The following is a 27,366-nucleotide window of genomic DNA, read 5'->3' on the forward strand; positions in this document are numbered from 1 at the left end:
TATTTTTAGCATTGTTGGTACTGCTGAGACAGTGAGGGCATACAGTTTGAGATTTGTTTGAAAAGAAAAAACAGCTGGTACCTGTGTATCGATACTACAAAAACGTATTCACTGTATTAACTGTTTAAAATATGAAATGTCAAAATTTTAATAGTCTTGAACAACACTACTTCAACATAACAACATAATTGATTTAAGTTGTATACCTTTGGCATTACTTTGGGTATAATTTCTAGAAGTCCGCCTCACATTTGCTAAATCGTGATTACCATTTCCAACATATACTGTAAGAACAAATTAATTAAACAAGAAAACAATAAGCTGATGAATCAATAATTAAATAAATATGAGATGCAGCCCTATACATTTCAATTGTAGAAACAATGTCCTTGTAAGGCCCCTGACCTTGCTGAGGGCTGACAATTTAACTCCCACCTGTCATGTATCTGAGCAGAGCTTTAACAGTCTCATAAAAGTCAGCGCTCACATACAGTACACATTCCTCACATGCTGTACGCACCCTCTCCATAGCCCCATACGTATGTACAGTGCACGTGCCAAAACTTAAATACATTGAGGGAGTGCCCAGATAAAAAGTCCAACCTGTGCTCTTTTGTCTCTGCCAGATCATTGTTTATCTTACTTATCATAAGTGTATATATCATTCATACACTTTTGAAAAGCCGCTTGTTCTTTTTCCATAGCAAACAGGGTTTCTATAGTTACTACATAATAAATACAATGGTACAGCTCTTGTCTGCAACCATCTTATCTTATATGATTGTATTTCAATAAAAAGCATGAACAAACGAAATAGTGTTCATATATTATCGTATCTAGGAGTTTCATTTCAATAAGTCTACTGGCAAAATGTCAAACAAACATGTACTGAAAAAATGTATAATAAACATACATGCGTGACATGTTAGGTGAAAAACGTATTTTTGTTTGTATTACCTTTTGGAGAGGTTGTTTTAAGGGTAAGTACATTTGAGTGACACTTTGTATTGTAAAATAGTTTTATTTTCCTTTAAAGCTTGTAAAAACTTGATCCAAGTATTTCTCTTTAATGGTAAATATCCGTTACATTAAGCAACCAAGGTTCAGAAAACATATACCAGTGGATAATATGCTTCCATCCTAAGGGTTTTCTCTGGAGGCAGTGGGGTCAGTCTGGATCAGAGGGGCGTTGACCATTCACAGCAGGAGATGGTACGGATGTGTATTCTGGCTAACCCCATCAAAACTCCAACACACCGTCCTATCAGCCGGTGTGAGCCTGCGATAAGACTAACACCGTTCTCCTTGAATTACCACCGATATGTTGGAAATCAAAGCGGACACATTTATGTTTATGAAAACTGCCCAAGCATCACTGATTCCACCGCTTCGCTCTGCCATGCGGCGTTACACTCAAAACGTTTGGAAGTCTGGACATCTGTTTTAAAGCTGTGAGGCTCTGATGGTGAGCAGAGACACCTCGATGCTGTTTGTGTGTCCCAGCTCCAGTTAATTGAATGCCCTGCTGGGCCCGAGGCTGTATGTGGGGTTTACCGCTGCTATTGATCGCAGGTCTGTCTCTCCATTAAACCTGCTACACTGTCTCTGCAGCTCAAGCATCCACACATACCTACGCACACAAGCATGAAAGCACAACTTGCTAACAATGCGTGTTGCAAAGGAAACAAAGGAAAATAGGTGCAAACACAAACAAGAGGAGAAAGGAAAATAAATGGATTGACCAAAAAACAATAAAGAAAGTATCCACGCTGGATGTAGCCTTTTGAGCCATTCAACCAAAGCCATTAAATCAATTTCCTCTAATCTGGACACGGCCATCTCAGAGCAGGAAATGCCAGCGAGAAAGCTCCTCGAGGGAAAAGCAGCTATTGTGCCTGCACACAGAAACTGAAGATCTGATTTAATAAAATGCCTTTTTCTCTCTCTCTTCTGGGGAAGGTGCCTGATCTCCTTTTTCATTCTGTAGATTTCTAATTCGATCCATCTCTTTTGTTCTTTAGCAACACTTCTCGGTACATGACTCTGCAGCAAACCGCACACCTTATTAGGAAGAACAAGGTGTACCACATTAATAGAGGACAAATTAGTTTAATGCAATACTGACAACAAGCCTGACCGGTAGGGGAATTGGCTGAATGATTTTAGCAACATATATAATGCTAATGTGTGTGGTGTTTGTTTCGGAACATTACATGAAATGTTCTGATGTTAACCCGGCAACCTTATTCAGCTCTTCATACCCGAATTAAAGCCTTGTGCAGGTTATTATATTACAGGGTTCTTACACCTTTTCCAAAGTCAAATTCAAGCACTTTTCAAGCATTTTCAAGCTTTTCAAGCATCTTACAGCTGTTGTAAATTACATATTTATATACACATACTTATACTCAAATGATTATTTCCCTACCTCACATTAAATCAGATGTTCTTTATGCTATAAACAACCAAATGTGTGTTTCATAATAGCATTCTACATGAGGATGAAACATTTAAAATGTTAGAAAAGAAAACTAAGTTTAATATTTCCAAATGTGTGACCTATCTGTACGTAGACTGGGCATCCCATATAACCTGGCTGAGCCAATATAAAACAATCAGCCAAATAACTTTTCAATATATTATTGATTACTATTTTTGAGGTACTTTTAGGTTGGCAGTAAACACAAGTCAGAGGTAAATGGTGTACTTTGACTCCACTACATGTATTTAATACCTTTAGCTACTTTACAGATGTGGATGAATGATGTGAAATATAATCAAGTGTTAAATCAGACTTTAGTTCCACCTGGAGTAAATTCACAAGCTACTCTGTAGTATACAAAGCCATTCAAACTAGCTGCAACTTTACCAGCTTTGATAACACTTTCATGATCAATTATTATAAAACATATTATATACAATTATTAGGGATGCTCCGATCGCCAATTTTGGAGCCGATTGCCGGAATCAGTATCGGCCGATACCGATATCGCTCTCTTTTCCTCTCTCCCCCTCTCTCTCTCCTGACAGCCCGTCAGTATCTCCTGCAGCTCACTGATCCAGTAATGAGCGACCCGACAGTGAAGAATAAATATATTTATAACTAGTTTAGCTTGTTCCAGAGGTAGATAAAATAGCTAAGTGTGTTAGGTCTAACTCTTAATGTGTGTTCTGCTCCGCTCACCGGTCCGTCACAGCGGGTGGAGCTGCAGGATTTCTGCTTCACACACACGTTGCATACCGCTATTTTATTGTCATTTTCGGACACTTAAAATACTGCCAGACTAGTGAAGCCATTTTGGCGAGCTTGTTTTGCCGCGCACAGAGAAAAGTGTCATGTATTTTACATGCAACGATAGCCTAATCTAAAATGCTCTACGGCGTACCTTTCGTGTGGTGTGTGGCTCGTCAGCGCAGACTCTCGCATCGTTATTGTTGCACACTTTGCAGGAGGCTACTCTTGGGCTTCGCTTGACCCTCGTCTTAGCCATGGCTTGTATTTGTCTTCTGCTAGCCAACGCTCGTTGAAACGGCAACCTCCTGGCATACTGTCCAGTGGCGACTGGTCATTAGGGGCAGGTGGGGCACAGCCCCACCTAGTGTCAGCAGAAAGTATTACACATAATGATTACAAAAAATGCAAAGAGATGCAAAAAAAGAAATTAAAAAATATATAAAATATATTTTAAGGTCATGTTTAATCATCTGATTCGTCTGTACATTGCTGTTTTAGTCTGTGTTCTTCTAATTAGTGTCTACAGTGCCGTTTTGAGCCATTTGGGACAAAACCTGACCATGCCCCACCCACTCACTGTCAAAGTGAACGGTGACTCTAAAAACTACACTGCGCATGCTCAGAGTATTTTTCAATGTAATGTGTGTGGCAAAAAAAAAAAGACCATAGGGGCACAGAGCTGCCATCCCCACCATACGTCATCTCACATCATTCAGAGCTGATTGGCTGTAAGTACGTGTGCCGCGAAAAGTGTGCTGTGTGAAGAGGAGCTGCAGTGACGCGTCCTAAAACCAGGAAGTAAGCTGCAAAAAAGCAATGAGGTTTCTCCATAGGATTTTAGAAAATAGCTCGAAATAAGATCTGTGGGAAACGTACCTGTTAGATAAATGCACGTTTTGTTCAGCCGGATAATATCTATCGATTAGATTTATGATAGACTTTTGAGACTACAAGAAGATAAGGAGGACTTTTACAAAAAAGTTATAGAATTTTTTGTCCAGAAGGATAGGCAAATGGACTTCATCTTCAAGTCAAGGTAAGACCGCAATTTTATTGAAAATGGGATCTTACTTAGAGAGAACAATTCAATATTTAAATGATAAAATTACATTTTTTGGGTATCCTTTTGTTGAACTGTCTGTTTAAAATTAATCGAAGCATCAGACAAAAAAAGCTTTTGAAAATAATATTATATTTTGGTTTAGGTCAAAATATAATATTTGTAAACCTGAAGAGTCAGTGCCAGTGCCTCACCAGCCATGAACCTCACTGCACGTCACTGCAGAAGCTTATATATAGACATCTAAGTTTTTTGTGCCCCACCACTTTTGTACATATAAAAACGCCACTGATACTGTCATCTATCACTCTCATCAGAATGCCCAGGTCACACACGTAACAAAAACACTTGCCGGTCACACGCATTGCGCGGGAAGGCCGGAGCGCAGCTGTTTTATGTAAAAGCGAAGCAATTAAGCACGCTCCGACTTCTTTATTTTCTTTTAATCTAAAAAGCGAGGTAAAGCATTTACAATTCCAAGCACTTTATCCCAAATTCAAGCACCATTCCCAAAATTCAAGCACTTTTCAAACCTTGAAAACACCTCGTACAATTTCAAGCATTTTCAAGGATTTCCAGCACCCGTACGCACCCTGATATTAGCTAAGAAAATGTCTTTATAGGGAAGTAACTTCTATACAGTTGTATGTTTGTTAAAACGCCTATCCACAATGCTATGGAGTAAATAAACAACATGATAGTTTAACACCAGTTTAAAGGTCAAGGTAGCTGGCAGGAAATCAGAAGCCTGTCAGATACTAAACCATTGTTTTGATCTGATTTAAGTGGCTGACAGATTGTATGGTCAAATAAAAAATACAAACCGAAGATGACATCCTCCTCCGTACTAACTCCAAGTTGTATTCTTGTTTTCATTTGAGCTACCAACATTGTATTCGCAAACTATATAACTGCGATGATGCAGATTCGCCCTATGAACAAGATGATGGATCTACTTGTCCGTATATCGTTATCAACGTGGCTACCGCTAGCAGCCTTGCTTACGTTGCTGTCAAAAGCAAGAAAGAACTGGAAGACTCCTAAAGAACAAGAAACCCTGATAAAAGTATATTATAAAGGCAAGTCAAACACTTCATAGTATATATTAAGAAGGCAGGTTTTGTTACTGATCTAGCTTTGTAAAAGAATGTCTTTTTAAGTACTAAAACGTTAGGTGGTGGTAGCTACTGTTAGGTGGTGGTAGCTACTGTAATAAGCTGTGTTTGTACCGTATGTGTATATGGCTTTTATTGTGTAGGTTAAGATCAGTAGGAGTGTATCTTTAATGTGCTGCTGTTGACCATGTGGGAGCAATAAAGACGTTGGCATCGTGGTTCGGACTACTGAGCCGCTATGAAATGTTTTTATTACCTTCATAAGTATAGGTGCAACTTTAGGACTAAGCCCTTCCTTTGTGCCATAAATTGAGCCTTGATTTTCAAACAGGTCGTGACCCAGATGCAGACTGAATTGTATAGTTAAGGGTGAGGCATAAAGGGAACCAATCTAAAAACTAATGGTGTCATAATTCTATAGCTGTTACATTGTGTAATAAACATTTACTTCATAATAAATGAGAGCAAAGCTATTGCCACTTTATCCCAACAGTTTCTGAGCCTTTAGATCCAGAGTTTCGGTGTTAATGCACCCTGGTGTGCGTTTCTCCCTGAGGCAGGAGGCTGTGTTTCACTCGTTTCTTCCTACATTTCCCCGGACTCCCATGAACTGTACATCAGATACCCTCGTGACAACGTCTACGTGTCCCTGCTCACGCTGTTGCTTTGAGATTCCCTTGTTGTGCTGATACACCATGCAAATGCATTATTGTGCATCAGCTACTGTAATAGTGTGACGCTATTTGGGCAGGAGGATAATGGGTTCTGCCACTCAATCTTCTCTAGTCTTTTGTGCGTGTGTGTCTGTAGGGAATACGCCTTTATCCTGTGCCGCTCCATTAGCTGACAATGGGCAAGTGTGGGGAGAACATTACCATTTGTTCGGTGTGTTACAAAGCCCCGCTGTGAAAGGTGAGACTAAACTTCTCATCAGCCGCCCACACATATAAGTTTCTCCTTCCTTTTTCTTTTTCTCCATCCGTGTGTACCCATGCGTATCCCAAGCCCTTTAACCTCATCGTACACCCATTCCGTTCATTGCAAACGTGTGTCAAAGTGTCTTGTATTATGTAAGAGTCTCTGTAAATAAAAGAATAGCGTTGCATGAACTGCAGAGGTTGCACTCTCACACTAACGGCTTCCTCTTTTCCCCAGCAAGTCATCCCTTCAGTTCTCCCGTTACAGCTGCAACACGTGTTCCAAACCACAACTTCCTGCTGGAGCAGAGCCGCAAGCCCATTGGCTAAAAGCGGTACATACCCCCGACACACCCACCCCGTAGTGCTTGCTGAGGTCCCTGGCACTGGTTCCTGGACTTTCTGGCAAATAGAGGTTTGCATCTATGATATGCACCCGCCCACACTCACATACAAACATTCCCACATAAACATGAAGGGAAATACACACACAAACGGGCACACACAGTTAAGCACATTAGCAAACCGTCAGACCTGGGCTGTGCTGCGGAGGACAGCTGCCAACAGCGAGTGGCTGTGTCAAAACTGTGTGTTTTTATTTCCCTTTTCATTGAAAGGCTCTTATTAATATCCTTCACAGGATGAGGTGCTAAATGCAGCACAGTGTCAGAGATGGGACGGATTCAAACAGGGAGCAAGGATGAAGGCAGTACAGAGCAGGAAATTGAAATTCAAAGTTTACTGCTACGGGTCAAAGGCGTTTTTCTAATCCTGTACTTGCAGAATTTAATATACTTTCTGTGGCTTTTTCAAGAGCCCGCCCATTTAAACCACACACTTAGCCCCTAGTGGGAAACTACATCACAGACCACCTATAAAGAGCTTTCCATCTACACACCGCTTAGCCACTGATGTGTGACAGTGGAACGCCTGTGGACGCAGAAAGTAAAAGAGATAGTAAAAGAAGTGATCGGCTAAAATTAGAAACAGTGAGGTTTGGGGACGCCGCCCAGCTCGTTCTGCTTAACTGTGTTTTATACAAGCTGAAATTAAATCAAGGAAACGTTAAAAGTTGTATATGATGAGTAAACACAAGGCTGCAGCCGCAGAAGGCTCACATAGGGGGAATTCCAGCTCTGCTCTTGTTGCGGTCGACCCTAAAGCAGTTGAATCCAAGAAAAATGAATGAACCGTATGTATACTAAATGAACCTGCTAAAGAAAGTCAGTCATTAAAGTTTTTTAATGGTCTTAAACATGAGGTTTTGCACAGGTTTTCTGTAGAAGTGTTATATGCAATGGCAATGACAACAATTGCCAGAAAAGCTGCTAATGGCTCAGCTTGTTTGTTGTCTTTGCGTTCTAGAGTCACTTGATAGAGGTTAAAGTGTAAGGCTATAATGCACAGAGCAGAACTCCTGGCCCCGCTGCCAGGAAATGACCCTAATCTTTCCGAGCTGGAACAGCTCCAGCGCTGGTAATGCATTTCCCCTGAGTCAGGGAGAGCAGAAAAGGTGGGAGTGCAGCAGGGAGGGTAACACGGTGGCAGGGCCATCATTGATTATGGTGATTAACGGAGAGGGGAAACGTGCCTTGTCTTTTCTGCCAACGCGCAGAGGAGAAATGAAGGAGAGGAGGCCGGGAAAAAAGCAGAGGAGAGATGTGACGGGAAAACATAAGGAGATAAATGAAAAGAGAGGATAGAAGAAGGTGAGGAACAGAGATGGTAGTTCAAAGAAGATGGAGAGTTGGGAAGGCAGGATAGGTGAGATGAGAGAACTACAGACAAAGCTGAGGGTAAGGACTAGATTTGGAAGTAGTTCAAATGTAATAAAAATAATCTTGTCAAATCTATTACATGTTGGCATGCAAACATTAGCAAAACAGAGTCATTAAGATACATCCCGTTGGGAACATAAATGTTGGCCAGGACAAGTACAATTGCACTCTTGGGTAGTAAATCTGGCAACTCCTTTGCCTGAAGGGGCAACAAATAAGATGGAACAAGAATTGAAGGCATCTCCTTTCTTGGGCATGTTGCTAAACAGGAGTTTAATTGGGTTGCATTTCAGAAAATACTTGAAACTACCAACTTTGCAGGTATTGTTTGCCATAAGTTTGAGAAAACTTAAATGACAAAAACGTAAGTTAAAAATAACTCAGTGGGGATCCACGCAATAGTTGTTGGGATATTTCAGTCTACACTTAAGTGGTGGACTGACCCAATGACAGACCACTTGGCGTTAGAATGCTAATGGAGTTATATCACATAGCTGGTATTTGTTTATTCAGTTGTTTAAATTCAGATGGCAGCGGCAGTGCAGCAGGATCAAGTCAAAATACTGTAGGACTTAACTAAATAAGGAATGTTTAAGTAACAGCATTATTATTACGCGTTTGTGAATGCACAATTTCTTTCCATTCAAACAAATATAATTGATGTTGCACTATGCAGCTTAGTGTCGGTCCGATGTAGCAGACTGAAATGAATTAAAGTCTCAGGGGCAACATTTTTTTCATTTGGAGTCCTTGTTTTATATCATTAACTCACAAGGCTGCCGTATGGCTGAGGCCAGGAACAAGAGAAAAGATGAGAAATAGAGGAAGAAGGCCAATGAAGCAGAGAAAAGAGAGAGAGGGGGGCCAAAGCCTAGGGACATTAAGCCTCTTATGCATTCTCTTGGGTTGTGTGTGTGTGTGTGTGTGTGTGTGTGTGTGTGTGTGTGTGTGTGTGTGTGTGTGTGTGTGTGTGTGTGTGTGTGTGTGTGTGTGTGTGTGTGTGTGTGTGTGTGTGTGTGTGTGTGTGTGCGCGTGTGTGCGTGCGTGCGTGTGTGTGTGCTCATGATGTCGGTAATTAACTGATCAAACAGATAGAGAGTGGACCAGACCCATGCTGTGGGTGGGCTCTAAAAGTCCAGATCATTAGGTGTGAGTGTATCTGGTTTATATGAATGCGTCTGTGCATGTGCAGAGTTAAGTCTGTGAAAGCTGCCTTTAAGCTCAAAACACTGCTGGATACTACAGCCACCGCAGCAATCTAATCACACTCCAGACTATAATTTTTTTATTGGTCTGTTTTACCGAAATAAAGAAACAGAAATCTCCCAAGAATCTTAAACCATTTAAATGGCATTTCCAGACTCGATATTTGTATAATAGTGGAAACAACACAAGTCTGGAGGGACAAGCAAGGGAAATGCAAGCTGTGATATGAACACAGATATTTTCAAATACAGATTATTTTCTGATTTAGTCCTATTTTTGCATTTCCCTTTGACATGCAAACTTCATTAGGAATCCCAAATAATAAAGCATCAAAAAGCAAAATGATGGAGGTTAAAAGGTCAAAATGTCCTGAGCACTAACATTTACCCACTAGTATTAAAAACATTGACAAATGTTAAATAAAGATTTGAAGAATTTTTCAAATAATAGCCCTATAATGAATGAAATGTTGTATATGTCATTAGTGCTTGATTCATTTTGAGCTTAAAGATTGAGCTTAATGAGTTTTTTCTTGTCATTTTCTTTTAGACATTTAAAAATAACCTTGCAGCGTCACCAAGTTGCTGGAAATAAACACCACCACAACACTGTTATGGGATAATTACTAATGGCACCGTGTTCATAGCTTCTATATCTGCCATGCTGGGGACTCAATAACCAGGGAGTCTTTAACTTTAACAGGAAAGCAACATCTACCTTCTAGGTGCGGAATCCATGTTCCCACTTTAATATACTCCGTGTTGGGACTGACTAGACGCAGGCCTGCAAACCAAATTAGGCCCCAACTGCTAGTTAAAGAAACCAGGCTCTGACTTATATAACTGGGCCACACCAGGAGTAAAGTTGTACCTCCCAGCACTGTATCCCACTGTGCGGGATAAAAGTCCTCTCAACATGCTTCATCTGTCCCATAGCTGCCACGTCCTTCTAATGACATTTACGAGCTGACTGATGGGACAATGGCCAGGCCGCGGTGTTCATGCGTGGACGTTTTGATCGAGAAGGACCCACCCTGTAGGTCCTCGATCAGTGATCGTCAGCGGTGGCCCAGGAAAGGTGAAAAACTGTATGTTAGGGCTGTGCGATTATGGCAAAAATCATAATCACGATTATTTGGGTCAATAATTGATATCACGATTATTAAATACGATTATTCATTGACTTTGAAAAAATCCATATATAGAACTTTAAAACAAATACAAATAATAATTTGAACAGTATCTTTTTAACTGTTGATTACCCTGAACGTATAATTCAACTGAAAAACCAATACAAAAATAAATAAAATAAATGATACATTTAAATAAATAATATCAAAATAATAAATACCAATAAACAAGATCAACAAATATTTTGGAGCGCACTTCCACAAGCTACTAAACATATATAAATATGATAAATACAAATAAATGAGACCAAAATTAATTAGATCAAATATGTTGCAGTGCACTGTCACAACCTAGCAAAGCAAAATAATTGTTTTTTTCGATTATGTTGTTTTCGTAATTGTGGCAGGCCAAAATCGTAATTGCGATTAAAATACGATTAATTGCACAGCCCTACTGTATGTACATGCAGGTAAAAAAAAAACATGTTGACACGTCTGAAAGATATCCTCCCTCCCCTGGTTTAATAGAAGGCCAAAGAACTACAGCATGATTTGGCAGTGGAACAAGGATGACTTTATGCCGTTACCCCAAAATGTATATGTTTAAACACGCAATATTTGTTCCTTATGATGCGGATACCATTTTGGGATAAAATACAGTCTGTGAATATTTACATTCTGTCATACTTGAAGTCTTAGGGGATTGTAAATTGTAAAAGAAACACACAAGCACATGCTAGAAACACTTGCACATTTAGCCGGCTTTCAAAACACACCCACGCTCTGTGAGCAGTCACTATTTTGGGTGCTCTCCAAGTCTCGTGCTCCTAATAAGCAGACGAGATCAGCTGATGAGACCGACCAACAGATAAGCGGAGAAAGGATGTGGACGAGTCATTACAGTCAACACTGCCACAGCAGGAGAGAGAGAGGGGAAGGGAGGACTGTTTGTTCCAGTTCATTATGCGATGTGATTGCGCTCCGAGAGAGATTTTCCGGAACCTCTAACCTTTGATTTGTTTTGGAAAAGCAAAGATAAACAAACAATAACAACGGCCAAATTAATGATCAATGAAGATTCTGGGTGCAAGAAACTGCAATACACAATGCAACCAAATGAGTGACAAAGATTTGAATGCATTTTCTACATTCTATGTTTTCTCCCTGTAAAAGATCCAAACCAAAAATGCATTGATCCCACTGAAGCATTGTGTGCCTAATATATCTTCCTTAGAGCCATAGAGCTCCATTGTCCAAAAACTATAAAAAACACATCAATGAGCCACATTGTTGTACCGGTGAAATGTTCCTTTATTACGGTGAACACACACACTGTAGTTTATTTTGAGTCTATCTCGCATACACCGTCCTGCTGCTGAAAATAGTAACATGGGCTCCAAATGTGGATTAATCTGTGGCTGAAAATAGTGCCTAAGAAAAGCACTTTTAACTCCTGTTGAGTAATATTTGCACATCTGAATTTGGGAAAAACTAAATATATTAGTTAAAGGGGACCTATCATGCAAAATGCACTTTTGTACATCTTTTATACATGAATATGTGTCCCCGGTGTTCCAGGGAACTCACCAAGTGTCAGAAAACACAACCCTCTCTATTTTCCTCCATACCCAAATCTCTAAAAAAGGGGCTGCAACGGATCTGATAAAAACTGATCCAGATTTGAACACTGTCCTGACGTCAGGACGGTGGTGCTACGGCTATTGGGCCAACTCCACCAATCAGGAGGAGACAGCCACGGCCATTGCCGTTCGAAAGCGCTGGAGACGCTGTAGTACATATGCCAGGCCTGTAAGTGGTGCTGTTCTCACAGAATCAGCCCTTGCAAAAACAAAGCTAAACATTTTCAAATTGAGCGAAATGAGGCATGGCTAAAATGCATGATCTGTTTGGTATTTTGAAAAAAAAAAAGTATAAATATGCCTTATATAGGTATGGTCCTACCTATATTATTCAAATATAGCATGATAGGTCCACTTTAAGTTATGTATCATTTTAACCAATAATCCTCAGGCGAAGTGCCAAAGACAGGGGAGAAAGCCAAAAAAGCGTTGACAGATGGGCTTTGATTGAGTGTCTTTCATTGGATTTGTTGACAAAACATAGAATAACAAATAATAAATAATAATGTTCCACTTATGTCCAGATTTTGTTTTGCTCATGGTGCAAGAGTATAGTTTACATTCATGTCAGCTACAATGTACATTACAGCAAGCGATCGCATAAAAAATGAGACCTTGAGCTTGGTAATATATATATATACACACCGTATGTTGACATGAGAGGGATGAGCGATGCGGCTAAAGCATAACAGCTTATTAGTGTCTGGGAATAGAAGGCGAAAAGACCCAAAAAAGCATCTGAAAGTAGAGGTAGGGCTGGGGGGGCGGGGGGCTGACATCCAATACAAATCAAAATGCCACAGGAAAAATGAATGAGTCTGCTCTTCAAACACCACAAAATAGGGCCTCACTTGTGTATGACAGCTGCAAATAACCACTCTCACTCCAAAAAAACATCAGCAGCAGCGGAGTGCGGCGGTCAGCACTGTGGACTTTCTGTGCTAATGTATTCGATTTCTTGTTAAACTAACGGCTGTCAGGGTAAGAAAAAAAAAGTATTGCCACTTCAGTGACTGTGAGCTTGCAGGCCGGCCACACAGAACACACTCGGGCACACACTGTTTGCCAGGAAACCATTCCCCCTGAGCTGCTAGCAAATAGCCCCTGAGCAGAGGGGGGGGGGGTTGCTGATCAATGTTAATGTGGACAGGGTGGCAGCGGGGGGGTGGTTAGTACAGCTGATCATTCTCGGACAGAGACCTGCAAAGACTTTCAGGCTAATAGCAAACAGCCCCTGTGTGTGTACCTAAGTGTGTGTGTGTGTGTGTGTGTGTGTGTGTGTGTGTGTGTGTGTGTGTGTGTGTGTGTGTGTGTGTGTGTGTGTGTGTGTGTGTGTGTGTGTGTGTGTGTGTGTGTGTGTGTGTGTGTGTGTGTGTGTGTGTGTGTGTGTGTGTGTGTGTGTGTGTGTCACAGCCCCCCTACCTGCCTCAGCTGAAGTTGATTTTCATAGTAGGGCCCCCGTCAACCTCTGAGAGTGTAATCTTTCATTTTGGCAAGGCCTTATATTTTATTTTTTAGCCATTATGTGTACAAGTTCGTTTTTAGTTCCCAATTCATCTTTACTTGAAGTGTAGCCTACTTTTTGACCTCTCACTGCAGGCCACGGCCTTAATGTGGACATACTGTAAATTAGTAGTATTGTTCTACTCCGACACATTTTTTGGTAGGATTTTTGAAAGGCACCAAAAAGTCAAACTTATACCATATTGAAACACATTTAACATTGTTCTTATTAATCCCATTTTGCATCTTGAGTAATCAGAACATCTCACAAGTTGGTAAATATTGAATAAGTTGATCAATCAACTCGCAAATATTTGATTGACATTCAAAAAGTACAGGTTAGAGCTCTTGCTGCTTTGTCTTTGTTTCATATCATTGAAAACACCATTGTATAACCAATAAAAACAATGTTTAAGGGTTATTTGAGATCACTACTTATAACAAATTATAACGATCCAATATTTTTGATTTAACAAGCTAACACTGACTTTACTAGAGTCAAAGATGCCTTGGGTATTAAGTGAAATTGGTTATTAATTATTATAGGAATGTTTATAGTTGTGTACGTCTATTAAGGGGAGGTTATAGCCCCTTGAAGCCCAATAATTCACAGGCCTGCATGTGTTCTATAAAGTCACGTGAAAAGAAAGATAGACACACTTCTGGTGAGTGAGTGACGGGGACAAAAAGGGAGCCCTGATGACTATCCCTGCTGTGACAATAGTCTGCCCAAAATGAAATAAATGTCCAGCCCTTAAAACCATAGGAAACATGTATAGGAACATTGGCAACATACAGTGGGAAAGTCTTTTTTAATGAACAGCTTCTCTGTGAGAGGTGAGCTGCTGGAGCCTAATTGGAAGAAAAGGCTCGACTGTTCCCAGGATGCTACAGACTTGAACGGAGCTTACTTGTCATCATTTTCACTGAACGTGGCTCTGTGGTCAGCAATATCAAGTCTGTGTGTGTGTGTGTGTGTGAGCATGTGTGCACATCTGTCATCACTCATTTTTTGAATTTAAAATACAGAACAGGTGCACGGTGTGACAGTTTCTTTTCTTTTCTGAAACTGCTAATAAGCTGTGCTCATTAGTGTTCACACTTCAATGTGCACTGCCTCTGACCGCACATTAGGTGACCAAGTCGTACTTTACCCTTGAATCCCTCCCCGTCTTTAGGAGACACTGGGGCTCTAATCTTTACACACAGAGACACAAAGAACACATGAGGTCAGGGGAGTGTACATGTACAGTACAGCGTGTATGGTACACATGTAATAAGCCACCTGTGCAGCTGCCAATAGAGGATAGAAAAGTACACGAGAAAGGAATATATAATGGGTTCAGACTATACTGATTCTGTCCTATACAGCAGTTCACTGAGTGCACACACTCAACAACAGGCGAAAGAACAACTAAGTGCACTAATGCCACACACCAGTAATTGTTGTCTTCTGTCTTCAATACCAGTGAAAGTACATCCGGCCTCGTAACGGGTAAGAAAATAATAGAGCACAAGAGAGATTAAGTGTAATTTTCCACTAGGGAGGACGCAGATTTCCCTTTTTTCAAACAAACAAAAAATATGTTGTTTTGCTGCTGTGCAGAGCCCCGGAGCTGTACTTACAGAAAGTTGTAGAACCAAAACAACTAAGAGTAAAGACTGGGTTTGGACCCTGATTGACCAATAAGGTTACAAAAACAAACTGAAACACTGAGAACCAATACTTTGGTACCAAGTTGATGAAAACATTCTGAAAAACTGAAGTACACATGCTGACGCACCGTAGTTAACGTAGGGCTTAAGACAGAGGTGACCCCACACACCCTATTTTAGTGTTGAAATATGCAGGAGGGGCAGCTAGTAAATGTTAGCTCTCAGTAGCCGGTGGAAAGCACAGTCCTGTTAGCATGAGATTTCATTAAATTACATTATAATGTGTTCAAATGTGAATGGTAATAAAGGAGTGAATGTTGAGATATAATTATGTTTTTCTATAGTATTGAACTGACTTAGAGAAACGGGAAATGTCACTGTAATTATTATCAATTACGCCATGTCTGGCATTCAATTAAATTAAATTCCTTTATTTATCCAGGTGAAATCCCATTGAGATCATTGATCTCTTTTTCAAGGGAGACCTGCAATTGTGACAGCAACAGTCAGTGTATTGTGATGTGAAACAGGTCATATCAGAGGAGGGATTAGTCTGCTTGCACTTCTGTGCTGCAGATTAATTCAGGAGGTTAAAATCAGTGCCTCTACAACGCTGTAAAGATTTGTCTTTGTTCTTATGTATGTCACAAGAGGAGATGGATGAAATGTAATAGATTATCCATCAGTTTATTTTTCAAATTTCGCCTCTACTGTTGACAGTACTGACTTTTTAGGCTCTTGCTTTACTGCCTGTGTGCAATTAAACATACTATATATACACATGCGCCCACTAAAATAATGTGCGTGCTACACACATTACACACATGTGTGTTTGAGGCACATGTGTGTGAGTGTACTGCAGCAACCATGTCAGCAGCGGTCCTGTAGCACCAGGTGAGATTTATGAGGTGTTAAGAATGCTTGCCTCTAGCCCAGTGCTGGGAGACTGATCCCACCTCCTCGCCTGCCTGTGCCCCTGCCTAACACCTCACATCGCCTCTACCCACAAAAGCACTAACAGACACACAGCTGCATGTATACGCACAGTACCCCCCTGCACAAACACATACTGTACGTGCACATCAACCCCTGAACCCAAAAGTGTGAGCCTCATGTCTGCACAACCCCCATCCCCGCTCTGAGAGACCCACTTCCTGGGGATAAGCTCACCCCCTTTAAATACCCCCCCTTACCCCGGTTACACTACTTCCAATGATTGCCTAACGAAACCTCTCCTTGTTCTGTGGAGAAATCACACACATCCTGGCCTTCGTCAAACCAGAGATCATGCTGTCCAGGGGGGGGGCCACTCAGAGAGCAAAGCTTCAGATGGAACAGCGTGGAAGGTTGCTGCAGGAGCCGTGGGGAAGGGAGCACGTTTCACAGCTTTTACAAGCATCATGAATCACCAAGGCTTCTCACTTTACTGGGTGTCATTGAAGACGCTCTCTTGCCTGACAGAATGTATAGAGTTGCATTTTTCCCTGCAGTTGCTACATATTGTATAGCTTAAAAGGGACACTCAAGGAGAATATGAAACATGTATCTAATATATATTCCCCAGTTTAATACTCGCATTAGGGAAATATTTAATTCATTTCAAGTTTTTTTATTAGTTTTATGTTTAAGTATACAAAGGCCGCATTATCTGATATTTTGTGCAAATTTGCATATCTTCTCAGAGACAAAGAAAATACTTATTTATTAAAATAAACGCTTCGTTTATATATGTATCCTATTTTTATAACATTGACGAAGTATAATTGCTGGTTTGTCTTGGCCTCAATCTTTTTTTGTTGCACTTATACCATCTGCTATTTGAGCAGAACTGGTCAAGTACTTATTTGTAATCTAGTCCAAATTACATTTAACCCTTTAAAACCTTTTTTCAGATATATTATGTACTATATAATACCATATTATAAAACGGACAAGCCAAATCAAGCAATCTGATTGGTTCTTAGCCGTGACATACTGAGCGTATACCACGGGTAGAATTGTAAATTACTTTTCACAACAAGTCAGTATCCCTCCGCGTCTGAGAAAAACTGTACACAGTTGGGCTGAAAAGCAAACTGCTTGTCTTACTATGGAGGAGTGGATTGAGCAGTGCCTATCTCCAGAACAAAAAGCACCTAAACGACGACATGCAGAGCTACGTGAAGAGCAGGGAGACCAACTGGAAAGGTACCACCATTCAAAAGCTTTCTGATGCGGGTCTTGAAACAAAGCAGAGAAATTATGACCGTTAGTGGCCACAGGTGCGAAAGCTCTCTCCAGAGCTACTGGAAGCCGAATCTCGGGGACCGGAGAAAGTGGAGCAATATTCTCGCCACGCCAAGCAACAGCCTAGAACAACCTCAACCTATACAAGTAACCACGTAAGCCATGCTACTGATGCTGGACAGTTTTTCAGTGGGTGCACAATAAACGGCAACATACACATTAATGTAAATAAATAGCCAAATAATGGATCAACGCTCTCTGTCTAATATGTATGCTTCGCGTCGGGCCGAACCACGCCCCTTAACTGTGATATAATGGCCATATACCACGGCCTGTCGTAAGCTATTGCTTAAATATATAATGTTGAAATGTAGGTTTGCCTGGAAAATCTAGGTAGAAAATATATATATATTAGAACTGTTAAGGCGTTGAATCAATGATAAAAAAAACGTGTTTCATTGTGACATTAATGTAGCATACAGCAGCATCATAATTGATAAACCAGGGTTGAAAATGTTTCCAACAGCAAACATTTACTCCAGTTGATCCGGGTCACTAACCTCTCATCATGTTAAGGGTCTCGCCCTAAACCCTAACACCCTGGATGTCACATATTTACAACGGCATCATAACTACGCATAACACAGTTACATATTTACAATAGTAACGACTCCTTTACAACCCCTCCCCGCACAGCCAGATCTGAGCAACACACAAAGCTGGCTGCAATAAAAATGACATTTCAGTACACTTTAGTATTTTACTTTAGTATCACCTTTGTCCAGTGCATCTGTTGGATAATGATATACTTAGAGTATTTCACTGAGCAAACAACAGAATGGACGATAACATTGACATATAGCAACCCCGCTCTCTAAATATCGACCTTCTTCTTGAAACCACTAGTCCAGTTCCAAGTAGTACTTGAACCCGTGACTTACTGCGGTCCCCTTTGGTCCACTATGAGCTCACTACCATTAAAGCTTTTCACACCAAACATCTGTCCAAACAACTCTGGGGGTTATTCCGTCTCACTCCGCTCGCTGCCATGCATTATCTGCCTCTGCTGCTTCCCTAATGCTGCAGGGACTTAGAGCAGGATTAGACCACAATTATGCGCTTCCCCATTCGCTCCAGCTGTGCAGAGTGAGGAGAGGACTATGGGAGGCACCATTCAAAAAAAAGTTGATTACTGAAGATGCTTTGTGCAGTCATAGAAGAAAAACCTAATTTAAATAAGAGCCAAATTCTGCTGGCATATGGTGCTCCATAACCTCAGCCGTCGCTTGGTTATTTCAATTCCCAATCTTGCAGATTTCCACTGAGACAGATCTCTTACCACCAGTTTTATCATTAATAACCATTAAGAATCTGACAAGAGACGAATTAATGAAGGTGTGAGGCAGCGGTGTCAAATATAAATCACCCAAACTAGATGAATAAGGAACTACAACAAGAAATGAATGAATGACGAAGTGGCTCACAAATAAAATGATAGGGGCTTTCACTGAGTAAATCAGAGGTACATCTCAATCCCATATGCAGTGGAAATGACACCTTTAATGTACTTGCAGCACAGGTGAGAGTCACTGCAGGTGTTTATAAGCAAAGCCACAGAGAGTGTGTGAGCTGCACATACTGCACATGTGACACTTTACAGGCTGACAGCAGAAAGTATAAAGACGATGAATTATTGTACAAGCCTCTTGCCGAGTCTGTGGGGTATACACCCGCCTCATAAGCATACATGTAAACAGGTGCGGAGACATAACCTACCAGTCATAGTGTGTTTTTGTGTGCGGTTAATGATTCCCCAGGTCTCCTGCGTTGTGTGGTCCGCCTCGTCTCCGCCCCTGGAAGAAATAAAAAGAGGATTGTTAGGGTGGGTGAGCAGCTGAGACAGAGGGCGGAGGGGAGCGGGAGGAGGAGGGGAGGGATATAGCATATAGAAAACAAACAAGGCCATACAGTACAAAGGCCAGCGAGGACACTCCCTCCCTCCCCCCCCCCCCCCCCCCCCCTCTTTCCTCTCTGTCCTCATACTTACTTTCCTTGTTGTTTTTCCTTTCCTTCCTATGTTTCTCTCTCCCTCTCTTCTTTCCCTGCTTTTTCTTATTATTTGCAAGGCCTTGTTTTTGCAACTGCCTTTTGACCGCTGCTTTTTTATCCTTCATTCCTCTTCCACTCCATATATTTCTCTGCATCCCCTCCTTCTGTGAAAATGTAAGTCAGAAGCCTCGGTCTGTTTACCTCACAGTCTGACTTGAAAGCCAAACATTTATCTATGGGGCCTGCGTCACAGTCACGCTTTAATGTCTGCCGAAACAGCCTTCTACTGCTAGCATTACTGACTTGAATGTCCTCGTAGGAGCTAGAGACGTTGACAGACTGACGTCAGGCAGATGTTAGCATGCATGCTACAGACTGCTGCTAGCTGTAGGGTGAGACTTTGGTGTTTACTGGCCTGTCGTCTCGGATAACACGCTAGAGCAGCAATCTTGTGTGGTGAAATTCCAATTTTCCATATGGTAAACAATCAGGGGAACTTTCCGGGCAGAAGGAAAACAGCTAATATCTGTTTAAAAGTGAAACAATAGACATACTATGATGATTCCAGATATGTGTTATTAAAAAAATGTATATTGGTTGTTTAATTTGTTTTGTTTGGGAAGGTTTTGTGCTGGAGTTTTACTTCTTTTCATACAAACTTACTGTTAAGTCACAGACAATCTTTTGGAATTGTGTGCATAACGTGTAAATTAGCCGTTTAGTCAGAGGTGATTATCTGGGAAAAGAGCCAGGCTAGCCATTTCTCGCCTTTTTCCATTGTTGATGCTAAGCCTTGCTAAGTGTCAGCTGGCTTTGGCTTCATATTTATTGGACAGATATAACACAAATTTCAATCTTCAAATCTAACTCTTGGCAAGAAAGCAAATGAGCATAATTGCCATCTTTTCATCCGAATAATTTACAACAAGGCAGCTAATTTGACCTAATACACTAATTGAACTGCTAATATGGTACAAAATACCTGTTGTTATGTTAAAAGGAGAATAAACAAACAGCAGTAGAAAGTGTAAAGCTTGAAAACGAGAACTGAGAGACGGCGGTCAGACTGCAGTGACTTGCTAAAAAAGGAGTAAATTCAGTTCAGCTTATTTTAAATATTACTTTTGACTTAAGTTCCTATCTGTCAGTTCCTATAAATTGCAAGAATTGAAAAGCTGATTGCAGTTACACTAGCTGCATCTCACAACATGTCTCTAATCTGCTGAGTTTTATTACAAAGATGATCATTTCATATTCCAAAAGGACATGTCAAAAGGTATTGAAGCATTCAAAGGCAATTTATCCCTGCTAAAAATCATTATGGTTGTGTCTCGATCAAATATGCCACATGAACAGTAGTGTCCAAGAGCGTCAGTAGGCACGCTGCCCACAACAGACTGCTACTAAAGAGACAGAAAAAGTAAAAGATGATAAGACGAAAACGGACGCGAGAAAATTGTGTTAAAATCTGTGAAAGTGAGAAAAAGGAAGGCAAGAAACACGCTTAAAGGTGTTTTAGACAGGAAGGAAAAGAGGAGGCTGTTACTGTCTTTACGATCCCATGGGACAGGAAGTGCTGGAAGGAAGGCATGTGTGTCTGACTATATGTAGATGTTGGTGTGTGACGTGCTTGTGTTGTTTGATCTATTAAAAGTACATCATATCACATTTTTCATTTACATGTCTGTGTGGAAAGTAGGGTTGGGCAATTTGATGCTGTATACTGTTAGCTTCCCCTCTCCTAATGCACACTTGATGGTATGTGTGGAAAATATGACAGGGGGGGGGGGTTTCAATTCACATTCCACATGAGGGGAATTCCGCTCCGTCCGGACATAAAACATATATTTCCCCCGTGGAGCTGCTGTGGAGAGGGGGGAGGGATATTTCATGGATAGAATTGGAGACTCAGACTAATTTTGCAAATGGTTACAATGCGTTGATGCTAATTTCTTGTTTTTGCAGACTGTAATTGCATTTGAGTTGTTTTCGTTTTTAGGCAGGAGTGTGAATAGCAGACTGATAAAAGCAAACAAACTTGAATTTAAAGTAAAATAATTAATGAATCCTCACTATTGTGACATGATTTTTAAAAAACAGCCAACTTGTTTATAAATGCATTTCGAAAAGGGAGGTTGTAAAATCTGCATTTGGATAAATATATTACCAGCCAAATCAAATGGTTTCCAATATATTAAAGCTTTCAATCTTTGTTTTATCACAACACATTGTTATTCCAATTATTCCCTTCTTCACAGGGATGGTGTGAAGACGATAAAGTAAGGCCATAAATATTGTAGCAATATGTGAGCAAACCTCTCAGCACAGAAAAGTTGCATGTTTGGTCTGCCTTTTGCCGGTAAGACTTTTTGATTCTCCACAGAATGTTTTGTTTGTACGCCCTCTGGGGATTCGGAGATTAGCGTACGAGTGGACGGCCGCCCTATGGTGCTTCCCGTGAGTATAAACAAGGCTTGACATAGAGGCGGCAAAATGGAATGTGTCTTTGCAGCGTATGTTTGAAATATAAAGTGCATTGAAGGAATATGGGTCAGATATACGCCGAGGAGACACCAGATCAACTCACAGAAGACAACATGTTAAGATGGGAGGTCAACGATTTAGCCCCTGTGCTGACAGTCTGTGTGACAGAGGCCAACACTGCAGAGCACCAGGAGATGATAGATGGCAAAACAGAAGCGCAGAGATGGAGGGGGCTGCAGGCTGAGCAGCGTTGCATTGATTTGGGTGCAAGGAGACGAGCTTCAAAGTGACGCCTCTTCATTTTGCTAACTCCTTGAAGCAAAGCTATCGCTGCTGCCAGTGTGACATTTTCACCATCCGGCCGACATGAATAGCTCCCTTTGTCACAGGGAAATTCCACTGGCAACTCTCTAATTAGCTGGAGGGCTCTTCCCCTGCAGACTGGCGAGGGCAAACAAAAACATTCAGGGCACAAGGAGAGAGGTAGCTCTCTGCGAGGGGGGGCCGGGAAAACAATAAGGAGCCTGAGTGGAGAAGCAGTTATATGATGCCCTCCTGCTGGCGCTAAAACTAACTAATAATATAATTGAAGTGTCCCGAACAGAGGGGAGGAAAGAGTATGTGTGAGAATAAATATTTCAGTCATCATGCTGCGCTGGTTTTCAGGGCAGGAATCTGACTAACTGGTTAACCAGCGTCAGGTTGTCAACAGCTGGCATTTACATTCAATAGTTGGGGAGTGGCTCACTTGCAAAAATGTAACAACTATTCTGCTTGAAGATTGGCTAACGTCCAAGTAGAGGTCATTAGCTATGTGACCCGTGTCACGTCTTTAAATAGTATTTAATGGGGAACTCCAACTATTTGACACAAAATGGCATACAATGGATGGGCGGTATCATTCCGTCCTCTGTTGCTATGGAGGGCGATAATCTTTAGTTAGTCTTAAACTTTGTCATAAACTGAGAAAGGGGGAGTAAAGGATGAGAGCACTTAACAGGCAGAGGTGGCAATATGAACAATGCCTCAGAGTTGCACTATGGGAACTGTAGGAGGTTTTTGAGGCAGGGTCATGCTAAGGACTAATGTTAGTACTTTAATTTTTCAATGTGACGAACAAGTCCGACAATCAAAATTGTTTTTATCAAAAACGAATTTACCTTTAAATTGTCCAATTTCTATCAATAATTCAACTTCCAAATTGACCTTGATGTAAGTCCTACAATATATTATGCATTAGCCTTGCATAATATAAAGGAATATACAGTTGTCTCTTTACATTAAGTGTGAGACTTCGCTGGCCCTGTGTACATGCTGACGGTTGTTCTGTGTCATTGGAATCCAGTTGCGTTAATGGAGCATGTAGTCACATGCTAAGCTATATTTGCATCAAGAGGATAGCTTTCTTATATAGTATATCTAAGCCCCTCCTAGTCCAGAGACCCAATGGTTGTACAGTACATAAGGTGTGTCTAAACCATGGGCATGGCCTTTACTGAACTGTAGCAAGGGTTATACAGTTCATATAATGCACAGCTATCATGATGGATTGTGTCTGATAAATAGCTTCTTCTTTTGTTGCACTGAAAGCAATGTTGTGAGACAAACACACCATCATTAAAAGTCATGTTGCTGATACTGATATACAAAGCATCATCAATGCAAAGTCTTGAAAGAGCAAGTTGTAAATGAACTTCCTATTTCCTGTTAACAAAGCGACCACAGGTGCTACGAGTAAACAATACAAGGTTATGAGGTTGCAGAGTCTCGTGCACCAATAAAACTGGGTCATGTTCAACATTGCAAGCAAAAGTGCAATGTTGAATGAATCTGAGGTACTGCAGATGAAAATAGAAACAGCGAAAATACATGACGATGGAGATTATATTAGACACTAATAATCCATAGTTTAATTAAGAAAATGTGCCAGATAATATCCAGTTAATGTTGATTTAGTAGCAATTAATTACAGAAAGATATGAAAATTGCATCTTCTAATTCCAAACAAAAGGGAAAATGTAAGAAAACCTTCAACCACACTCAACAGGACATCCAGTTCTGTAAAAAATCATAATCTAATAACCTGAAGGCACAATACCACGAAGACATTTCTAGGAATAACTGACTATCTGAAAGCTATAAACAAGCCTGAAAGTGTTCCAGAAAGAAAAAGGGACGAAGCTTTGATTAGATCTACCAAAGGCTCCTGCTTTCCGTGACTGATTGAATGATTCCTATCTGACTGATCCAGCCCTCGAGTCAAGAGAAGTCATCTTTACACTTTTAGCGAGGCACTATAAAAAAAAACGTGCCTTGTTAATACAGTACATGAGGTTTTACCATTCTGAAACATCTCATTGAAGTAAGTTATAGGATGCCATTTAAGTATTTCAGAGAATGTTGCACATAAACAGAATCATGTTACATTCGCCCCACAATTTTTTATCCACCTATGAAGGCAATCATTAGTTGTTACAAATCAAAAGGCAGCAAAGGCATCAAAGTTATAAGTCTTATGGCAACCACAAAGTTCCACATTTCAAAAGCACTGAATGTAGCGCATGCTGCAAAGAAGGCTAGTTTTGTAGGACATTTTCTTCCCCTGGTTCCTCTAAGTGTCACCAGATCACCAGAAGAAATACCCACACTACTTGAGGGAGTCTAAAACAGAAGCAGAACAAATCCTCTGAGGACTTTCAACTGGAAACATCTTGAGGGTAAATTCTATCAGTGGGCCCCAAGTTCACCACTACACCCCCTCCTCTGGTGGCAAATGTATGGCTTTGAACTACAGGCTGGAAGGGGTGCGGGGAATTCGCCGGCCTGTCAGGACTATGAATGATGGTGGATGGAAAAGATCAGATGCTGCCTCGCTGCTATGCCTTCAGGGAAAGGATCTTCTGACGATGCATACCGAGCCATGCAAGGCTAAACATGGCAAGTCATTAAGAGCTCTAGCTCCGGGGTGCAGTGTGTCATCTCAACATACAAAGGCCCTAATTCAGTGGTTCTCAAACTTTTTCTGTCAGGCCCCCCCTTTGGAGAAAAAAAAAAGTCGGGGCCCCCCCAACACAAATAGTCACGTAATGGGCCAAGTTAACATTTATTAAAATACAACAATATGAAGGTGAGCATTCCTTTAAAAAAAATAAAAAATCACTTTGCTAGAACAGTGATAATAAAACTATGCTCCATAAGTCTGTGTGGTCAAAAAATAAATACATAATACAATTGTGCAATCCCTCTGCTAGAACAATAAGTTATAATACTTTGCCACTTTGGAATCTGTGCAAAAAAATGAAAAATAAGAAAATGCTGATATTTGGCTCAAAGTGTGTCTTAGCATTAGTGGCTGCAATGAGCCTGTTTTGCACTGCACATTTCTTCAAAACGGGGTTGCAGGCTCAGTGGCGGCGTCAGAGATTTCTTTTGGGGGTGCTGTGGGGTAGCTTGACGTTTCATAGAGGGTTCTCAAACATTTAGGGTTTCCCATTAATGTACCGGTCGCTACAGTGGAATTTTCTACTGCAACACTCCCCACGCAAATACAGTGTGTTTTTAAATATTGAAGTTAAAAGCATCAATCTGGTGCACTTTGAGAGCAAAATGAAGAGATCTATGGATACATCTCTCAACACCCATTTGAAACAGAACTGTAAACAGATTTACTTTTTCTTTATGGATATTTTACATATCACCCTTTTAAACTTTATTCTTTTTTTACTAGTATTTCAAACCTGTTTTTCATTTATTCTCTTATTTTTTTATAACTATAATGATCATATAAACGTGTGCCTCGGAAATAATTGTTTACATTAATGGTGACCAAAACGTTTGAGACCCACTGAGATAACTTAGACTAAAGTTAACTATCTAAACACTCAGAGTCCTTTAGTTCACTGAGTCTCTCAGTCTGACAGGAGAGGACTCTCCTCCACTTTGTTGTTGAAAAAGCTCCTTATATCCGTTAGCGTAGCTCGCTAGCACCAGAAGCTAACAACAACGATATCCGGTACCGGTGCGCTCTCTCTCTCTCTCTCTCGCTCGCGCCCGCACACAAAATGGCTCGTTCCACACACACACACAGAGCCGAGCTTGAATGAAACACAGAGACCCAGACGTAATTGTACTGTATCATATTATTTTCGAATCAATAATTTTTCTAATTATTATTATTATTATTATTATTATTTTTAAATAACCATTTTTCCTCCTGGTCTCTCGCGCCCCTGTTATGCCTCTGCGCCCCCCACTTTGAGAAACACTGCCTTAATTACACCAGCAATTTCAGCAAAAGACATCATCATCAACTATAAGATTGGCAGGCAGTTTTAGACGCATTGGATGCCTCCAGAAATGCTTTGCTCTCTTGACAATGCCCTGTTTTAAAGTAGGATAGTCATGAGAATTCAAAGCAGAAGAGATTATAAGTGAAGTATGCACTCCCATGCTTTTTGATCAACTGGTTATCTAGGTTGGGTGGAGGGAATTCAAGTAATTTTAGCACAGAAGTCAGCCAAGATTCCACTTGTTTAATCACAATGCATCATGGATATTCTTGTGGCTTGTCTGTGGGAAAGTGCCCAAATCCGTCTCCGTAGTGGCTTGGCATTAAGTAGATCCCCTGTCAATTGCTTTGTAGAGTTCCCATGAAAACAGGGCACCATAGTGACACTTCATTTCCCAACTCTAATCATCACCACCTACACATTGTCTCCTCCCTCCATTGCACTTAACCCTGACCCATCTCACTTAGTGAATACAAGAAGTAAATTACATTTAAAATCTGACGGCCCTTTTAACCTTTCTGGAAGAAGAAAGAACATATATAGCACGCATAAATCTTTGGCAAAAGAGAAAGTATCAAACACTGAAACAATAAATGACTATCAGAGCAAGAAGCCTTAGGGATCACAAACGTGTCTGGCAAGAGAGCGTGAGCAAGACAACAAGAGAGAAAAGCAATCAACTGTTGGCTGGAAGAGTGCAATCTGTGTTATGTGCATGAGGGTGGCAAACAAGGTATGGGATTAACAAACTATTTGTCCTTTATGTGGAGGATAATCTGGGTAGATAAAAGGCATCCAACCTGCACCTCTACTAAAGGCTAATGTGACATTGGCGCCATATCGAGGCAGAGAGTACACATGCAACAATGTCCATGCCCCACACACACACACACACACACACACACACACACACACACACACACACACACACACACACACACACACACACACACACACACACACACACACACACACACACACACACACACACACACACACACACACACACACACACACACACACACACACACACACACACACACACACACACACACACACACACACACACACACACACAC

The 27,366-nt window shown here is 40.8% G+C and overlaps 1 protein-coding gene across 2 annotated transcripts in view; it reads right to left on the bottom strand.

The window, feature by feature from the left end:
• Nucleotides 1-27,366, bottom strand: part of thrab (thyroid hormone receptor alpha b) — a 149,122-nt gene that overhangs the window by 70,459 nt on the left and 51,297 nt on the right. For both annotated transcript variants that reach the window (XM_034119084.1, XM_034119085.1), the window contains one exon: nt 19,242-19,318. The gene's annotated coding sequence lies outside the window, so the exon portion shown is untranslated. The remainder of the gene's footprint in view (nt 1-19,241; nt 19,319-27,366) is intronic.

This window comes from Trematomus bernacchii, unplaced genomic scaffold (assembly GCF_902827165.1).
Source record: "Trematomus bernacchii unplaced genomic scaffold, fTreBer1.1, whole genome shotgun sequence".
Taxonomy (NCBI): Eukaryota; Metazoa; Chordata; class Actinopteri; order Perciformes; family Nototheniidae; genus Trematomus; species Trematomus bernacchii.